The following is a 19,059-nucleotide window of genomic DNA, read 5'->3' on the forward strand; positions in this document are numbered from 1 at the left end:
ATTCACAAGATGTGCACGATGGGGGCGTTAATTGTCGTCCATGAAGACGAATGCCTAGCCAATAAGTTGCCGATATGGTTGCACTATCGGTCGGAGGATGGCATTCACGTATCGTACAGCTATTATGGCGCCTTCCATGACCACCAGCGGCGTACGTCGGCCCCACATAATGCCACCCCAAAACAGCAAGGAACCTCCACCTCGCTGGACAGTGTGTCTAAGGCGTTCAGCCTGACCAAGTTGCCTCCAAACATGTCTCCGATGATGTTTGGTTGAAGGCTTATGTGACACTCATCGGTGAAGAGAACGTGATGCCATTCGGCATGTTGTTGGGCCCACTGCATGGTGTCGTGGTTTCAAAGATGGACCTCGCCATGGACGTCGGGAGTGAACCTGCCCATCATGCTGCCTACTGCGCACAGTTTGAGTCGTAACACGACGTCCTATGGCTGCACGAAAAGTATTATTCAATATGGTGGCGTTGCTGTCAGGGTTCCTCCGAGCCACAATCCAGAGGTAGCTGTCATCCACTGCAGTAATAGCCCTTGGGCGGCCTCAGCGAGGCATGTCATCAACAGTTCCTGTTTCTCTGTATCTCATACATCTCTGAACAACATCAGCCGGCCTCTGTGGCCGAGCAGTTCTAGGCGCTTCAGTCCGGAACCGCGCTGCTGCTACGGTCACAGGTTCGAATCCTGCCTCGGGCGTGGATATGTGTGAAGTCCTTAGGTTAGATAGGTTTAACTAGTTCTAAGTCTAGGGGACTGATGACCTCATATGTTAAGTCCCATAGCGCTTAGAACCATTTGAACATCACTTCGGTTCACTCTGAAACGCCGGGGCACTTCCCTTGTTGAGAGCCCTTCCTGGTACAAAGCACCAACGCGGACACGATCAAATCGCGGTATTGACCGTCTAGGCATGGTTGAACTACAGACAACACGAGCCGTGCACCTCCGTCCTGGTGGAATGACTGGAACTGATTGGCTGTCGGACCCTCTCCTGTCTAAAGGGCGCTGCTCATGCATGGTTGTTTACATCTTTGGACTTGTTTAGTGATATCTCTTGAACAGTCACAGGGACTGTCTGTGTGATACAATGTGCACAGTTCAGGAGTTCTGGGAACCGGGATGATGCAAAACTTTTTTTTAATGTGTGTATGTAATCTTTATATTAAACGAAACCACTATCAGATGCCTTCATCTTTCATCTAAAGAAGCCACAGATCGGAACATGAAAAGTTTCTAGTGTTCACTCAGTTGCATATTTTGCCATAAACACTGCGCTGTAAAGAAATCTGTGCAGAAGTTGGATATTAGTGATGCTTTCTGGACAACATTTGATTGATGAAGGTTTCTCGGGTCTCCAGCCGGTTGGTAGCGCTGATATCTCGCGACATTTCGGGAAGTGTCATACTACCCATCTTCTTCATCTAAACTATCGCCGTTTACAAGGAAAACAAAACAAAGGGAAACTTTTGAGCACAGATGCTACCGCTGCAACACAAAAAATTTGACGTAGGGACAAGGCGTTATAAATTAAAAATTATATTTCAGAACCAGGCTTCAACAATCAATTACTGCATGAAAGTCTCTAATCTAGGGCGAAGATCAAAACAACGTACTACCTAGACGGCATGAAGCGACAACAACCCTATAAGCGGTGTTGGTCATTATGCTTGACCAAAGACGCTCGTAACGGTGGACAAATAACGGCTCACTAAGGGCGTGACATACATCGCGACCAATGAACTACGGTATGTTTCTTCGTCTCGTAGGGTCTTTTTTAGTCATCTTTAACCTATCTACACTTCATCTCGGTATAATCTCCCTACAAATCGGCTCAGGGTACTACTGTGACAAACTACATCTTCGTATACTACATCGGCACGAAAGTTATTCTACATCTACAAATCTTCATCTAAATATATACTTCGCTAGCCACCAAGCGATGTGTGGCGGAGGGCTATATTCGAGCCAAAGTCATATCCCCCCCCATCTGTTCCACTCGCGGATCGCGCGAGGGAAGAACGGCTGTCTGAACGACTCAGCACAATCCTCGGCGAAGATGTGTGCATTTGCTGACTGTTCTTCGAACTCGAAATGTGTCCCTTCGCTGTGAAAACGACAACAAAATCCATCACGTTATTGCTACTGGACGATTAGCTTGCTGCAGAAATGTTCTTATACTCCTCCGGAAAACAGTTAATTTCTTGCACGGCTAGAAGTAAAGTGATCAACAAAAATGTTTTGAACAGTGGAAGGAATGAAAGCGGGCAACTGTGAGCAACTTTAAAGGGAACCACGACCTCAACACATTTTGTAAGTACATAAATTTGCAGTGTCGGTCTTTATTTTTTTGGGGTCAATCCTCGTGCAGGATGACTTCCAGACTGACGCGTAACATATCCCGAAAACAGCACATCTAGTGTAATTGTGTTGACAGATTGCAAAAAAGTTATGCAGCTTAAGGATATATCTGAAGGTAAAAAAAATCGCGTACAAATGTGTAAGTGCAAATATTAGGTTGGTGAACAAGTTCGTTGCGTTTCTCCGTAAGTTTCATAAACACAACAGAGACTTTAGTCATCAATATTATGTTCAAATGTGTGTGAATTCCTAAGCGAGCAAACTGCTGAGGTCATTGGTCTCTAGACGATACACTACTTAAACTAACATATGCTAAGAACAACACACACATCCATGCCCCAGGGACATCAATATTATATTCCCCTTCACTATTTACAATAGCCTGCCAACGCTGGGGTAACTTTTCGATTCAGTGACTCTAGAAATCATATGGTTTTGATGCGAAGGAGATCTCAAGCCATGTTGGAGCGCATTTTCATTCGGAAAGGAAGTACCCCGCGCGGATGTTTGATAGAGAGCGGAAAATATGAAAATCTGAGGCTGCAACATCAGGTGAATAAGGTGGGTGCGAAATGACTTCCCAATTGAGCTCATATATAGCGTTTTTTGTCAGTCTAACAGAATGCGAGCAGGCGTTACCGTTGAGTAGCATCACTTCACGCAGTCTTCCTGGTCGTTGTTCTTGGACTGCGCCTGAGAGACGTCTCTGTTGTTGACAATAAACATCATCAGTGATGGTTACACTTCGGGGAAACTAAATAAAACACCACACCGTCGCTGTTTTACCCGATGCATAACATTATCTTTTGTGGATGCGCGCAGGTCTTTGTCCGGAGAGTTGCTTTTTTTTTTGCTCAACTATTCCTTTCTTTTCCTTACGTTCGCATAAAGACGTCATTTCTTGTCAACAATAATGATACAGGATAGGAATTGTCGGTGTTGTTCACAATCCAATTGATGACGATCAAATGCGATCAAACGATCTTCATCAAACCCTAAAGGTCTTCCTGAACGTGGAGGGTCACTAATGTCAAAACGATCCTCCTGAAAACGAGAAAACCATTTTCTTGCCGTGCTCTGTCCAATGGCATTACCCCCATACACGACGCAAATGTTTCTGGCTGCCTCCGCTGCTGTCACCCCTCTACGGAACTGAAACAGAAGAACATATCGGGAAATTTCTATTTCTCCACTTGGCACTTCATTTTCTAGCGTCCACAGCTCTGCTCACTATCCCAAAATGACAATATGTAAACTCGAATAGCAACAGTGAACTAAAAATAAAAAGTAACAATCGATAAATAAACCCATAGCAATTAAAAAACGCTACGTATTTATTCACCAATCTAACAGTTACTTATTAATTGGAACGACATCGTTTCTTTAACGTCGAGGTAGTATTCCTGCGTTCACAGACAAGTCTTAACATTCAGCTGAAAACTGTCTAACATTGGATTTCTTTTTCACAGAGACGGCCAAAGACTGTAGGCGGCGAGGGGATATTAACACAGATAAGCAAGTGTCCTACATGCCACGTAATTGTGTGTGTGTGTGTGTGTGTGTGTGTGTGTGAGAGAGAGAGAGAGAGAGAGAGAGAGAGAGAGAGAGAGAGAGAATGCGTGACGCGAAGAAGCTACCGCGTATTGGATATAGGCGAACGTATACACCGCATCCACAGTCAAAGAAATTCAATTAGTGACATGAAAATGTATGCTAACGTAGCACATCTGTGTAATAATTACATTCCGATACAATTACTTTGATTCTGTAGTAGCAGCAAATTCCCACGAAGCGAAATGTCAGCTCACTCAATTGTAATCGAATCTGTGGTATTTGTTTAACAGGCTGTAAAAATGCTTCTCTAATTCTCATTCACAGAGGTGAATATGAAACATCCATTTGCAGGAGTTAAATCGATCAAATAACAAGGTTACCATGAAATAAAAGTGGAACAACTAAATCAACCACATTGTACGTGTTAAAAAAATCGAACGCGCTGTGTAGTTTACTTCTAGATCTTACGTATTCGCTACGCTCGAATTACACGGGTGAACAAGTCATAACTTAACGTCCTGAAGTATCACATCTCGTGGCTGATTTGTGGCATCTTCACTTTTATTAACACTTTTCCTGTAGAAATAATACAAACTTATAGCAGAATGGATTAGCTTCGTGCATCTGCGAACGTCTCGTATCCTAAAACTACTTCACTCTGTTCTACGTACATACAATCACACGAAGACTGGAAATCTGCTAAATATGGTACCTTACCGATTTTTGGTCTCCCAAAGTTGTCAACTATAGCGACAGTGTCTGAACTTAGGTCTTAGATGAAAATTAACAACATTAACTTATTTCTAGCTTAGATCATGAAATAACGTACTTATAAAAACTTAAGAGCATTCAAATTAGTTAATTCAAGCTGATATTTGACGTTAATAATAACGGTACATCTTTTTGATCACAGACACATTTATGAAATTCAACTTTCACCAAAACACCATTTTCAATTTTTGCTGCTGACTATTTTCATATGGTGTAATTGTAATATTTTTTTAATTTTTTTTTTTTTTGCCGGTACACTGTCGCATTCCTGGCCCACGCTGACAAGCCCCTCTCACAGCACAGTAGCACACTGTCGGACAAGCCAAGACAAAATGTCCCAGTGCATGGATGCAGTGGAGTATCACGCGGTGATTCATTCTCGGCTACAGTGAAATGTAACAGCCGTGTCAGAATTTTAGCAGCCGTGTCGGGCCAATGCAAATGACTCTTTAGCTGCCTGAATTGTCTTAACACTGCTGCTACATTTCCACTGCTGTCGAGAGTAAGTTACCACGCGATACTCCACTTCATCAATGCGCTGGGACATTTTGTTTTGGCTCCTCTAGAGAGCTGCCACCGCACTGTGGAGCGGGACATCTTTTGCCGTCTCTGATAAAATTACTGTGTCATTAGTAAAGCTGAATTTTTACGTCTTCTGTCTGAGCTTTAATTTCCTTTGCAAACTCTCCTTCCGATAATGACAGCGTAGATCTGTGAATCCGGCCATAGCAGTAAAAAGAATTGTTAGCGATCTCGGAAAACTTGATTCTTCGAGATAATATAACTTTCAGATCGCCCCCAAAATGACGCATTGTCAAACATATACAGCGTGGGAAAATAGAAGTTGCCAGGACGCGTGGATACGATTGGACGTTAATGTATGCATATAACCGTACCCCAACAGGGTGCAGCAACTGCCCATACAGCCGGTCGAACCTTGGAGCACATTTACACAATCTCCGTGCCCGACATAGTTGTTAGCAGAGGCCAGCCTGGTCGCGGCCCTAGTTGGCCACCCAGGTCAGCTGATCTATCAGTGTGGAATTACTTTGCATGGGAAGCCCTGAAGTGTAAGGTACACCCCAACAATCCTTACAGTCTTCAAGAACTGCAGCGGAACATTTCGGATGAGACTGCAGCAAATCCAGCAGTCCAGCTTCGATCTGCTGCAACTTGCTGACCAGGGCCCAAAAGTGCCAAGAGATGATGATGGTCACTTTCAACATCTGCTACTCTCAGGTTAGTACTATATTTCCTTTCCTCTGCTGTGTTTCTTTGTACCCTGGAACTATGTTCTCCGGGCCACTTTTATTTGCCCCACTAAGTATAAAAAGTCCTTAAAACTTGGTCAAAATCGGTGGCGCATATGTTACACCCTTGCCTTGAGAGTCAGGGGAAACACATCACACAAAGACGTATTCCAAGGAGCGCTTCTCTGATGCCAAAGCTGTAAGGGAACTTGGGTGATGTGCCTCCCGCTACCTGTATAACCACACCTACAGCAAGCAGCAGCCATCAGCTCTAAGGAGGCCACAGAGAGGCGTACGTGATAGCGCCCACGTGCTCGCGCCTGGACGCGATGCACAAAGCGGCCCGTATTGTGGCGGAAGGAACTAGCCGGGCTGCGTAGCGATAAGAGTCGCGCCCAGCCGTGGTCGGAAGGGGGTGGGGGACGCGGCCGGCGGCCGTCCGCGGCGCTTATCGCGCGAGCTGGCGGAGCGAGGCGGAGGCAGCCGCAGCGGCAGCGCCCGTCTGACTCAGTGCGAGCCAAACAAACAGCGCACTGCGGTCTTTCCCCGTTGAGTAACGGAGCGGCTTTGCCGGCCGCGTCTCCAGTGCCTCGCAGCCACCGTGACCATCGAGCCGCTGTGCAAGTGTTCCGTCTTGCCTTCCGGCCGTGGTAGACCGACTGCCGAGATTCCCTCATCTCTCCTATTCCTTACGCGGTTTGAGCTTTCAGGGGTTAGGACGAGTGCCATATTTCGGAGGCTTCTCTTGGCACTCTGAACGGAACGGTTTTCTTCAAATACTGTCATTTAAGGATTCTGTATACATGGGAGAATCCTGGAGATACTAAAAGGTATCAGATAGATTATATAATGGTAAGACAGAGATTTAGGAACCAGGTTTTAAATTGTAGGACATTTCCAGGGGCAGATGTGGACTCTGACCACAATCTATTGGTGAAATACAGTAGAAGACGAATGGGTAGCTCTGAGGGATGAAGTAGTGAAGGCAGCAGAGGATCATGTAGGTAAAAAGACGAGGGCTAGTAGAAATCCTTGGGTAACAGAAGAAATACTGAATTTAATTGATGAAAGGAGAAAATATAAAAATGCAGTAAATGAAGCAGGAAAAAAGGAATAAAAACGTCTCAAAAATGAGATCGACAGGAAGTGCAAAATGGCTAAATGTAAGGATGTAGAGGCTTATCTCACTAGGGGTAAGATAGATACTGCCTACAGGAAAATCAAAGAGACCTTTGGAGAAAAGAGAGCCACTTGTATAAATATCAAAAGCTCAGATGGAAACCCAGTTCTAAGCAAAGAAGGGAAAGCAGAAAGGTGGAAGGAGTATATAAAGGGTCTATACAAGGGCGATGTACTTGAGGACAATATTATCGAAATGGAAGATGATGTAGAAGAAGATGAAATGGGAGATACGATACTGCGTGAACAGGTTGACAGAGCACTGAAAGACCTGAGTCGAAACAAGGACCCGGGAGTAGACAACATTCCATTAAAACTACTGACGGCCTTGGGAGAGCCAGTCCTGACAAAACTCTACTATCTGGTGAGCAAGATGTACGAGACAGGCGAAATACCCTCAGACTTCAAGAAGAATATAGAAGAATATAATAATTCCAATCCCAAAGAAAGCAAGTGTTGACAGATGTGAAAATTACCAAACTATCAGTTTAATAAGTCACAGCTGCAAAATACTAACGCGAATTATTTACAGACGAATGGAAAAACTGGTAGAAGCCGACCTCGGGGAAGATCAGTTTGGATTCCGTAGAAATACTGGAACACGTAAGGCAATACTGACCTTACGACTTATCTTAGAAGAAAGATCAAGAAAAGGCAAACCTACGTTTCTAGCATTTGTAGACTTAGAGAAAGCTTTTGACAATGTTGACTGGAATACTCTCTTTCAAATTCTAAAGGTGGCAGGGGTAAAATACAGGGAGCGAAAGGCTATTTACAATTTGTACAGAAACCAGATGGCAGTTATAAGAGTCGAGGGACATGAAAGGGAAGCAGTGGTTGGGAAGGGAGTAAGACAGGGTTGTAGCCTCTCCCCGATGTTGTTCAATCTGTATATTGAGCAAGCAGTAAAGGAAACAAAAGAAAAATGTGGAGTAGGTATTAAAATCCAGGAAGAAGAAATAAAAACTTTGAGGTTCGCCGATGCCATTGTAATTCTATCAGAGACAGCAAAGGACTTGGAAGAGCAGTTGAACGGAATGGACAGTGTCTTGAAAGGAGGATATAAGATGAACATCAACAAAAGCAAAACGAGGATAATGGAATGTAGTCGAATTAAGTCGGGTGATGCTGAGGGAATTAGATTAGGAAAGGAGACACTTAAAGTAGTAAATGAGTTTTGCTATTTGGGGAACAAAGTAACTGATGATGGTTGAAGTAGAGAAGATGTAAAATGTAGACTGGCAATGGCAAGGAAAGCATTTCTGAAGAAGAGAAATTTGTTAACATCGAGTATAGATTTAAGTGTCAGGAAGTCATTTCTGAAAGTATTTGTATGGAGTGTGGCCATGTATGAAAGTGAAACATGGACAATAAATAGTTTGGACAATAAGAGAATAGAAGCTTTCGAAATGTGGTGCTACAGAAGAATGTTGAAGATTAGGTGGGTAGATCACATAACTAATGAGGTATTGAATAGGATTGGGGAGAAGAGAAGTTTGTGGCACAACTTGACTAGAAGAAGGGATCGGTTGGTAGGACATGTCCTGAGGCATCAAGGGATCACAAATTTAGCATTGGAGGGCAGCGTGGAGGGTAAAAATCGTAGAGGGAGACCAAGAGATGAATACACCAAGCAGATTCAGAAAACTCAATCATCAAAACCTGTAGGTTGGTTCCGTTGACAGAGAATCAGGAAATATGGCAAGCAGCAAGGTTTCACATTACAAGTAAAGGAAAAAATCCAAATTGTTAAATGGTAATTATATCACATAATACATGAGTATGGCAAGTGGCTGCGACCTGAACGGCTTGGTTAGCTATTGGTGGGCATATCTCCACAGTCGATTTTGTGATCTTGTGATACCTAACCTGAAAGAGCACGTGCCTGTATTTAGTTCTGTCTTCAACTTGGGAAAACCGCAGTAGAGACATATAAAATGTTGAAAGAAGCTTTTAGAGACAGTGCTTTAGCTCAGACACAGATTTACGGATGCTACAGGCGTTTCAACTGATGACATGACTGACTTCCGACCAGCAGCACACAGAAAAATGTTCAGAAAGAGAGGGATTTGATTTTTGGAAAGTAGTACGTAAACTACCGAAGGCCTCCTCAAAAGTTTCGGAATATGTTATGGTACATGTGAACGTACTCACAAGACAATGGAAATAATTGCAGCAAAGTTTATGTCAGGACTGCTTCAAGAATACATAAACAACCTCACGGATAACTTTTCAAATGGCTCTAAGCACTATGGGACTTAACATCTGAGGTCATCAGTCCCCTAGAACTAAGAACTACTTAAACCTAAATAACCTATGGACATCACAGACATCCATGCCCGAGACAGTATTCGAACCTGCGACCGTAGCAGTCGCGCGGTTCCGGACAGAAGCGCCTAGAACCGATCTGCCACCGAGGCTGGCCACGAATAACTTCAACATCTGCTTCAATACTAACCATACTTACTATCCACGATTGTCACTGGCGACGGAAGTTGAGTTTATAGGTATTATGACCCTGAAACTAAGCAGCAGTCGTCGAAATTGTAGCGGCCATCGCTTCAGAAAAAAAGTCTGTTATAAACGTATTTCTTTGACATGCTTGTTCATAGACAGTTGGTCTCTCCTGATCAGACCGTCAATCGCGATGTTCTAATACGTTTGAAGGAAGACACAATGAGAAAACGCCCAGACGTCACGTACGAAGAACTGGGTACGCACTACGACGATGCACGACCTTATACAGCCTACATTAGGAATTTTCGACTAAAAACAAGGTAACAGTTGTTCTCTACCCACCGTACTCACCAGAAGTAGCTCCATGTAAATTTTTCCTCTTCCATAACAGAGTTCAAACGGGGGAAATTGGAAATTTGGCGATACAGCGTACAGCACTGTCCAAATGCCTGTAGATTGTTATAAGCCCAGGCACACCGCAATGAAGATACGAGAGGCGTTCAATAAATAATGCAACACTTTTTTTCTCGCTGAAGGTCTTATGGGACCAAACTTCTGAGGTCATCGGTCTCTAAGCTTACACACTACTTAATATAACTTAAACTAACTTACGCTAAGGACGACACACACACCCATGCCCGAGGAAGGACTCGAACCTCAAGGGGTAAAGGGGGGCGGGGGGCAGGAGATGAGATGCTGTGGAGGAGATTTCAAGAGGAACTGCAGATGACACTGAACACTGTAATAAAAAAGTACTTCCAAAATGCATTTCGAAAGTGGTAGAAGCATTGGGAACTGTGTATCCGCTTCCTGCAGAATAAGATCTGAGTAAGACGTAGCAATTTTAATTAAAACATTTCGGGAATTTTTTAATATCAGCTCGAATACAGCGTACAGCATTGCGCAAATGCCTGGAGATTATTATAGTTATATGCACATGCACACCGCAATGAAGATACGAGAGACGTTTAATAAATAATGCAACACGTTTTTTTCTCGGTCAATTTCCGTTGAAAATAAGCGGGATTTGTTGTGGGACATCGTGGACATCAGCCCCTATAGTTTCACGAAGTACCCATATATGGCGGCGCTGTACGTAGCCTTCAAAATGGTGTCTGCACAGGAGCAGCATTCCAGTCACAGGCGTCAATGCGTTCCTTTTGGCGGAAAACCTGAGCATACAGATATTCACAGGCGCTTGCGAAATGTCTACGGAGATCTGGCAGTGAACAAATGCAAGGTGTCTGTCATCATCGCAAGAAGGTCACGCAAATCTGTCTGATATCCCGTATGCCGGCCGGCCGCACACAGCTGAGTCTTGCAGTGATGGAACGTGTGGACACACTCATTCGAGTGGTGGTCGACTTCTACTTCTCCGTGACAACGGTAGGCCTCACACAAGTCTTCGCACCCGAGAGGAGCTCAGAAAACTTCAATGGCCTGTTCTGCCTCATCGCCGTTACAGCCCGGCTCTCGCACCTTCCGACTTCCATCAGTTTGGCTCAATGAAGGATGCATTCCTTGGGAAGCAGTACGTGGATGACGAGGAGCTTATTGATGCAGAAAGATGTTGGCTCCGACGCCGGGCAGGACGGTGGTACCAAGCGCGCATTCAGACCCTCCCAGTAAGATGGCGCAAGGATGTCACTTCGACCGAAGATTATGTTGAAAAAAGCGCTTTGTAGCCAAAAAGGTGGGGAATAATATGGTATATTGGAATCCTAAATAAAACCAAACTGAGTTAAGAAAAAAAAGTGATGCATTACTTATTGAACGCCCCTCATATTTGGGAAGTCGAAATCACGCAAATCAGAGAGACAGCCTGCGCAATGAGTCTCCTGCATGAAACATGTGCTACAAAAAGAAAGACTACAGGAGCTTAAAGGACGTAATTAAATATCAACAGACAATTTTATGATGCGGCATGAAATGTGACGAACATGTAAAATCGTTGGTGGGGAAGGCGAATCAAATAGTCGAACTTTTTGAGATGATGCTGGGAACAATGCACTGCATATGCTAAGGCAGCTGCGCGCAAGACGTTCGTGTAAACTATTCTACAGAACAGCTGACAGTGTTCGGAGTGTTTATCAAGTATGCTGGACAGCAGACATTGCTGGCACCGTAACACTTCGTTTAGCCACTACTAAAGCCTACTAGAGACGATTAGGGAACTTTAATGGGAATCTTTGGAAGAAAGGTGACGTCGTTCTAAAGAGAGACAGTTGGGTGAATTTCGTGAAAGTAGCTACTCTGCAGTTCACAATTAAACGCCTGGCTGTTTGCTTACGGTTCCACACACTAATGGCGCGAGGGAGAAACAAGACGTTAAATCTTTCTGTGCGGGCTATCATCTCTCTTATTTTATTATGATGGTCATTTCTCCCCATGTAGGTGTGCACCAAAAAGTATATTCGTAATCGGAGGAAAAAGTTGGTGATTGAAATTTCACGAGAAGATCCTGTCGCAACAAGAAGACGCGCAAAAATTCTACTGCCTTCAGTACACATTGCGCGTAAGGGGCAGGACACAGTGTGACCAATATTGGTGCGAACTACCGTCCTCTGTATTTATAAGTAGATGAACATCTGTGCAAAATGCAATCAACGGGCTATCACGCAGGATTCAGATACTTTAGATGCAAATCTGCAGTGTAAGAAAATTAGTTGCCACGACAGCCAGTATTAACTATTCGCAGTGACAAACAAAACTGACCTGTCGCAAGACGAGCAGATAGATTTCCTTTTATCCTCACTGTTTATCGCAAGACGACTGAAGTAAATTTCGTTCCGATGACTATCGGTCCAGTGCAGCTTAATTTGACATGTAATTAATTTTAAATGACCCATTAACTATTTACTCTGCATTTATGAATAAGCGTCTGTTCGTGCATTGAGAAGGAAGGACACCATTTGTCATCTTTGGTCGGTAACTCGTTTAAGAAACTGAAATGCTCTGCATTTCCATTCCAGGCTACAGCAAGGGCCACGGAGGACGAGGAGGAGTACTGATGAGCAGAAGTGAAAATGACGCGTCCGGCCCTGAATAGCACTGACTGTCGGGACCACGACAGGCCAAAGAGCGCAGGCACACCGGAAGGCGTGCGTGCCCGCGTTCCCAATGACGCGAAGGCGGCGGCTAGCCGCGCACCGGCCCGTCGCTGCGGTCCTGAATTATACAGCGCTCGCCCGGACGAGCTCGATAGACACCGACGTCGGCGGCTGCGACAGCTGGGGAACCCGACCACAGCGGACAGTGCTCCCGCGCAAAAATAACACTCTATTTGTCATATCAACAACATGCTGTGTACTGGGTACCTAAAGTTATTCTCTCAGAGGGAAAAAGATAAATAAATGCTACCACTGTACCGTAACGGTTAAGTGTTATAAAAACAAGACGAAAACATCACGTAACACATTCTCTAAAATTGATAATGGCCTCACTTTGGCGACGAAGAACGTCCACAATTCGTAAGTTGCTGGACAAATAAAACTACTGGCATCCAGAAGATATTTCGATAGTATTACGTAACGTAGTTCTAGCCAAGAGAAGGGACCCATTTTGACGACGAAAGAAGTCCAGTAGTGTGCCACACCCAGTTCGCATTACGTGGATGTTGATTGCTATGTTTCACCCGTTCTTCCAAATACTGCCAGATATTTTCTGTCGATTTAAGAGTGGGTAATTCAGCTGGTCCGACGAGGAGCGATACACTGCCTGGGTAGTCGTCAAACCAGAAAGTAATCATGGAATATTGTGAACACGGCTCCTGTCGCCTGGGCAACAGGAAGTGTCAGAGCAATCTCATCATGACGACGACGAAGAAGATGAAGAAAGAGCGCCGGCCGGCGTGGCCGTGCGGTTCTAGGCGCTACAGTCTGGAACTGCAGGACCGCTAAGGTCGCAGGTTCAAATCCTGCCTCGAGCATGGATGTGTGTGGTGTCCTTAGGTTAGTTAGGTTTAAGTAGTTGTAAGTCCTAGGGGACTGATGACCACAGAAGTCCCACAGTGCTCAGAGCCGTTTGAACTATTTTTGAAGAAAGAGCAACAATATCTCACAGGAAGTATTGAAATAAACATCCTGGTTCATGTCCACAGTAACGTGGATACGTGGGCCCAAGTCATGGTACGAAGAAGTCCCGCAAAACATCACAGAACAACCTCTGGCCTGAAGCACACCCTCCAAACAATGCAGGTTAAAATGTTCAAATGGCTCTGAGCACTATGGGACTTAACATCTGAGGTCATCAGTCCCCTAGAACTTAGAACTACTTAAACCTAACTAACCTAAGGACATCACACATATCCATGCCCGAGGCAGGATTCTAACCTGCGACCGTAGCGGTCGCGCGGTTCCAGACTGACGCGCCTAAAACCGCTCGACCACACCGGCCGGCACAATGCAGGTTAGATTCGACGCCTCGTATCATATGAAATGAGGCAAAATCGCGATTCTCTCGGACCGCGCTACATGTCTCCAGTTAGCTACTGTTCAGTTTTCAGGAGATGCACCCAGTGGTATTCTACAGTCGCCAACATACCTCTCCCATAAGGATGTCCATGACAAAATATTCCTTTTTACGAGCGTAGGCACCCTTGGAATGAAGATAAAACAATCCTAATTCCTTATAAACTAAAACACTTTCGTTCCCAAGGCTAGTTTGATCACGAATGGATACTAAGAGAGCGATAGCATGTCTGTCGTCCTGTGAATTGACGACACTATTTGGGACATCTCAATTTCAACATGAAGCCCGAACATCCGTGTGCATGTATTTTTTTTTTCCTTCCTTCAGGTACGTAAACCACTGTCAGAAATAAAATTCACGTTAATTTACTCCTTCAAACATATATGCTCAAATTTAAGTTAAACTGAAACAGTAGTATTTCTCCAATCAATCGAATCAGTAGCAAACGAATTTCTCACAAACAGTTGCGGAACACTGTTGCAATTATGGTGAGATTAGTTTTACACTGACCTTTATGATGCTGCCAGCCATTATGCCGAATAAATGTCGTTCGCTACTGGTTGGCTCTCTGCGCTATGGGACTTAACCTCTGAGGTCATCAGTCCCCTAGAACTTAGAACTACTTAAACCTAACTAACCTAAGAGCCTCACACACATCCATGCCCGAGGCAGGATTCGAACCTGCGACCGTAGCTGTCGCGAAGCTCTAGACTGTAGCGCCTAGAACCGCTCGCCCACTCCGGCCGGCGTTCGCTACTATTTGAGACGGACCAGTTTGTTTATTAGTAGTTGCACTACGAGTAAGTTATGTGATACTTAAAGAAGTCTTTTTTCACTGCCCCCGAAAAATGTTTTTAAGAAATAGACGTCTGGTACATTCGATATGCTACAAGACAGCGCACATGCCAATGAATCACGCGTTGCGCATGCGCACGCACGCGCTCGCGGGTGTGTGTGTTGGGGGGGGGGGGGGGCGGAATGTGGTTGTACCCATCATAGTTCAGTTACGCCACAGCGGAACCAACACGTTAGTTTCAAGGCTGTGTCAAAGCGCAAGACAAATAGGCGTGGCCCCTTCGCGATAAGCTTCGCCAGCAGCCACTCCTGTGGCAGCGGCAACGGCTGGCCACGGCGGCGAATTTCGAACAGCGCGCAGCGGCGCGACGAGACGGCCGTTGCGGTCGGCGCGGCAGCCTTGGTTGGCTGGTCCGACGGCACCGTGGGCGGTGGCCGGAGCACCTCCGTGTCCTTTCCCGTCATGCGGCGGGCGAAGCGTTCCAATTGGCGCCGTCTGCAACTGGCGGGTGATCTTCGCCGTCCTCGTCCCCAACGACCGCTTTTCTTTTCAGACAGGACACTACTGGAAGCGTAATGTCCTCTGAGGCCACAAAGCGGTTTTCGTTTGGAGAATTATGGGAGGTTCCTCCAACCATCTAGGGACTTGGACTATCTAACTAGTCAATTGGACAGAATCGGTCACGATATCCCTTAGGAGGACATCCAACAACTATATTAATCAATGCCAAGCAGAATAACTTCTTGCATGAGTGCCAGAGGTAGTACAACGCATTCCTGACAGGCTCAATTTGTAAAGCTTATTCTATTGAATAAAAATATTCAACTTTTCTGAAATTGTAATTATTTATTAATCTTCACATGTACAAGACATGTTCCGATTTCTGTCGCTTTCGGATAATTCCTTCGTGGTGCACTTTTTTTTTCCTTTTCTTTTTTGTTACAATGTTCGAAGCGAACACGAAACTGTTCCGGATCAGTAGGCAGAAAAATATGTTAATAACTGTCCCTTCGAAAATAATTAATTCCGAAGGGTAGTAAAGGAATGAATCTTCATTATTCGGCCACATAAGAACACGATTTGCGTTCCCTTGTATGAATGCGCTTTGTGTGTGATGTGGTAAGAATGGCCTTTCTCCTTGTTCGCCGACTGCGTTATTCTAGCGACCTACCGCAATGTCTAAGGTATCAATGGGACAGGCGCCAGGGAACTAACTACGAGGGTTGCCCGAAAGTAATGCACCACAATTTTTTCTTCAACACAAAGAATTGTGTTTTACCTACAGACCCTATTTTTCCACGCAATCTCCATCCCGTTCCATGGCCTTCCTCCAGCGCGAAACAAGGGCGTGTTTGCCCTGTCGGTACCAATCCTTGTCCTGATGGCGGAGCCAGTGCTTCACTGTGCGAATTAACTCCTCATCGTCTTCAAAACGTTTCCATGAATGGCATCCTTTAATAGCGTCTGTCCTCGCGAATGACAACAGCAGTTCGCTGCAACATGTCAAGTGTGACAGCCGTGGATTGTCTCCCCAAGCGCTGCAAATCGAGGAGCTCCGCCAAAACGCCTTCTGTTCACCTCACCCTCCGTGCCCAGCGACTAACCGTACTTTTGTCGACAGCAGAGGCTCCATAAACTTCGCACAAGGGTTTGTATATTCCCCAGTTTCTTTCTCTGCAGTGAAAAATTCAATGACGGTACGTTGCTTGTAACGTACATTACCTACAGACGCCATTTTGAAACTGTCCAGCAGCTACGCTAACTGTCGGAAGTGACGCAAACTTTGGCGCTCTCTCACGAGGCTTAAGATAATACACACGTAACGTTTCGCATTCGTGGCATTGTTTTCGGCAGAGAAAAAAATATGCGGTGCATTACTTTATGGGCAACCCACATATATGTCCACGCGGCGACGAGTTCTCGTCTTCCACCGTGCGAAGTGTTGCAGTCAAAGAGAAGAGTGCTTGTTTTCTAATATATCCTGAATGCATCTGTGGATATTACAGAGCGATTTGAGAAGAAATACCGCATAAAATCCGTCCCGTACAACGGACAGCCAAAGGAGATAACTGAAACACAAAGACAACTAGGTGTAAGAAAACGTAAGCTTAATCCTTTTTTAATTGCAACTAAAATTGCAATCTAGATGCTGCAAGAAGGCGGTAAGTGAGTGAATCACCTGTCAGAGAAGAAAGGTACATCGGAAGTAAGTGCTACACGTGAGCAAAGAGAACTGAGGCAAAATGCTTCAGTATGCAAGAGACCACGTTAACAAAGGATCAGACTGGTGAAACGATGTTGTGTTTTCTGATGAAAGCAGGTTCAACTTTTTTCAACAGACAAAAGAACTTCTGTGCAGCCAAAATAAGCGACAAGCTGCAGGAAAAGTTTTGCAACCGACTGTAAAACGGCGAGGGAACTGTTCTGCTATGGGGCTGTATTTCGTAATCTGGTGTGTGAGAGATTACAGCCAAAGGCAGCACGTCAAATAAAATGGAATCTCTCAATACACTGGAACAAAATTTAAACAAGAGTGAAAACAAAAGTTGTCGCTTAGATGTACTTACGATTTTTTCCCTATCATAGTGGTCAGAAGTGCACATCGTACTTCGTAAAAGAATGACTTCTTTGTATCTGTCCAAAAGTTGTTCAGAGACTACCAGAGCCTCAGACCTTAACCTCTAGGACAGTTTGCGGAAAGAACTCATTAGAAGAGTCAGGTGGACTACAATCTTATCTAAAAAGGTTTGAAAATGGAGCAGAAGGAAAAACGGGAACTAAATGGGTTTTTGTACATCCCAAATATCATTTGTAACATATAGGATCGTTTGAAAGCAGTTACGAGGCACCAAGTTTCAATATTATTCCTGTGGTCAATTACAATTACGTCCTGATGGAATATCAAAGATACTACAATGTTAGCTGAGAAACATTTCAAAAAATGTTGTCTTATCATACTTGTCATAATACTTAAGAAATTCTTTGGCCGAAATTCACATGTGCTGAAAGAAGGTATTTTTTCATGTTTTGAAATTTCATTTGTTTCTCGAACATATGTGTGAAAATTAAGAACAAACAGATCTACGTTTTTGAAAATAATCACAAGTCGCACTTTGTATTTTTTATTTGTCGGTTTCACTCTTCAAATGAACAAGAGCACCGTCGGAATATACATACAGCCAACTTTAAATTGTATATTCTGATGATGCTCTTGTTCATTTTAAGCGCAAAAGCGGTACATAAAAAATACGAAGTGCGACTTGTGGCTGTTTTCTAAGAGTTTTAACAGTCGCTTACCTCTGCAGACAATGCCTGCTCTTGCTAAATAGACCTACCACTAGAAAAAGTAAAGTTAATGACAGCCTACATATGTCGACGTGATTTCTCGAGGAAAAAATTTCTTCCTTCTGTCAGCTATCACTGACTCTCAGACGCGTGTAAAACACTCTTCAACGATTCAAAGAATCTCATCAGTAATATGGTGCTGGCCACCTCATAGCTGCAGTGTTTGTTGCGTGCTGTTTTGCATGCGAGAGTTAATGGCACTAGTTGCCAAACGTGTGTTCGTAGCGGTAACCATTAGCGGCCTGCGCCTCATGAAAGCAAAGGCGCAACGTTTACCTGTTGCGATGTACCGTTTGCTGCCTGCTCGCACCTGCGCCGACATCCGTGAGGAAAACAGTGCCGCGACTAAAGCTATGAATTGTTTCGGTTTTGTTGCTGAAAAAATTTCAGACCACACTTCTATAGAAAAATCTCCATCAGCAGCCATTTACTATTTTCTGCTGAATAAGGGCGTCTTCTACAACTTTACATACATCACAAGTTCGGCTGCGCACGTTCATGTTTCCCCCGCATTTTTTGTAATGTCGTGTAACCACATTCCATTACAGAGTCGTCGTCGTCTTCTTCTTCTTCTTCTTCTTCTTTAACGTTTATCCTGCACGCTACCGGAGTCTGCTGTTTTGGATCTCTGTCGCTATTTTATCCGATCTTGTGCTCAATAGCGTGCAGGCCTGAGATCATTAGATGTTCGTGCAAGATGTTAAGCTATCGGTGCCTTGGTCGGTTTAATAGCCGTTTCCTATTTACTCTCAAACTAAAACCACAGCTATTGCGTCTGCTGTAACAACGTGCCCGTGCCGTCGCAGACACCTTTGTCCGGCTGGTTGGGCCAGGTAGCACAAAATGACCCATCTTGCAAGTTCTTCAG

At 44.5% G+C, this 19,059-nt stretch overlaps 1 protein-coding gene across 3 annotated transcripts in view; it reads right to left on the reverse strand.

The window, feature by feature from the left end:
• Positions 1-19,059, reverse strand: part of LOC124777093 (serine/threonine-protein kinase mig-15) — a 342,698-nt gene that overhangs the window by 239,472 nt on the left and 84,167 nt on the right. The window lies entirely within an intron of this gene.

The sequence above is a fragment of the Schistocerca piceifrons genome, chromosome 2, assembly GCF_021461385.2.
Source record: "Schistocerca piceifrons isolate TAMUIC-IGC-003096 chromosome 2, iqSchPice1.1, whole genome shotgun sequence".
NCBI lineage: Eukaryota > Metazoa > Arthropoda > Insecta > Orthoptera > Acrididae > Schistocerca > Schistocerca piceifrons.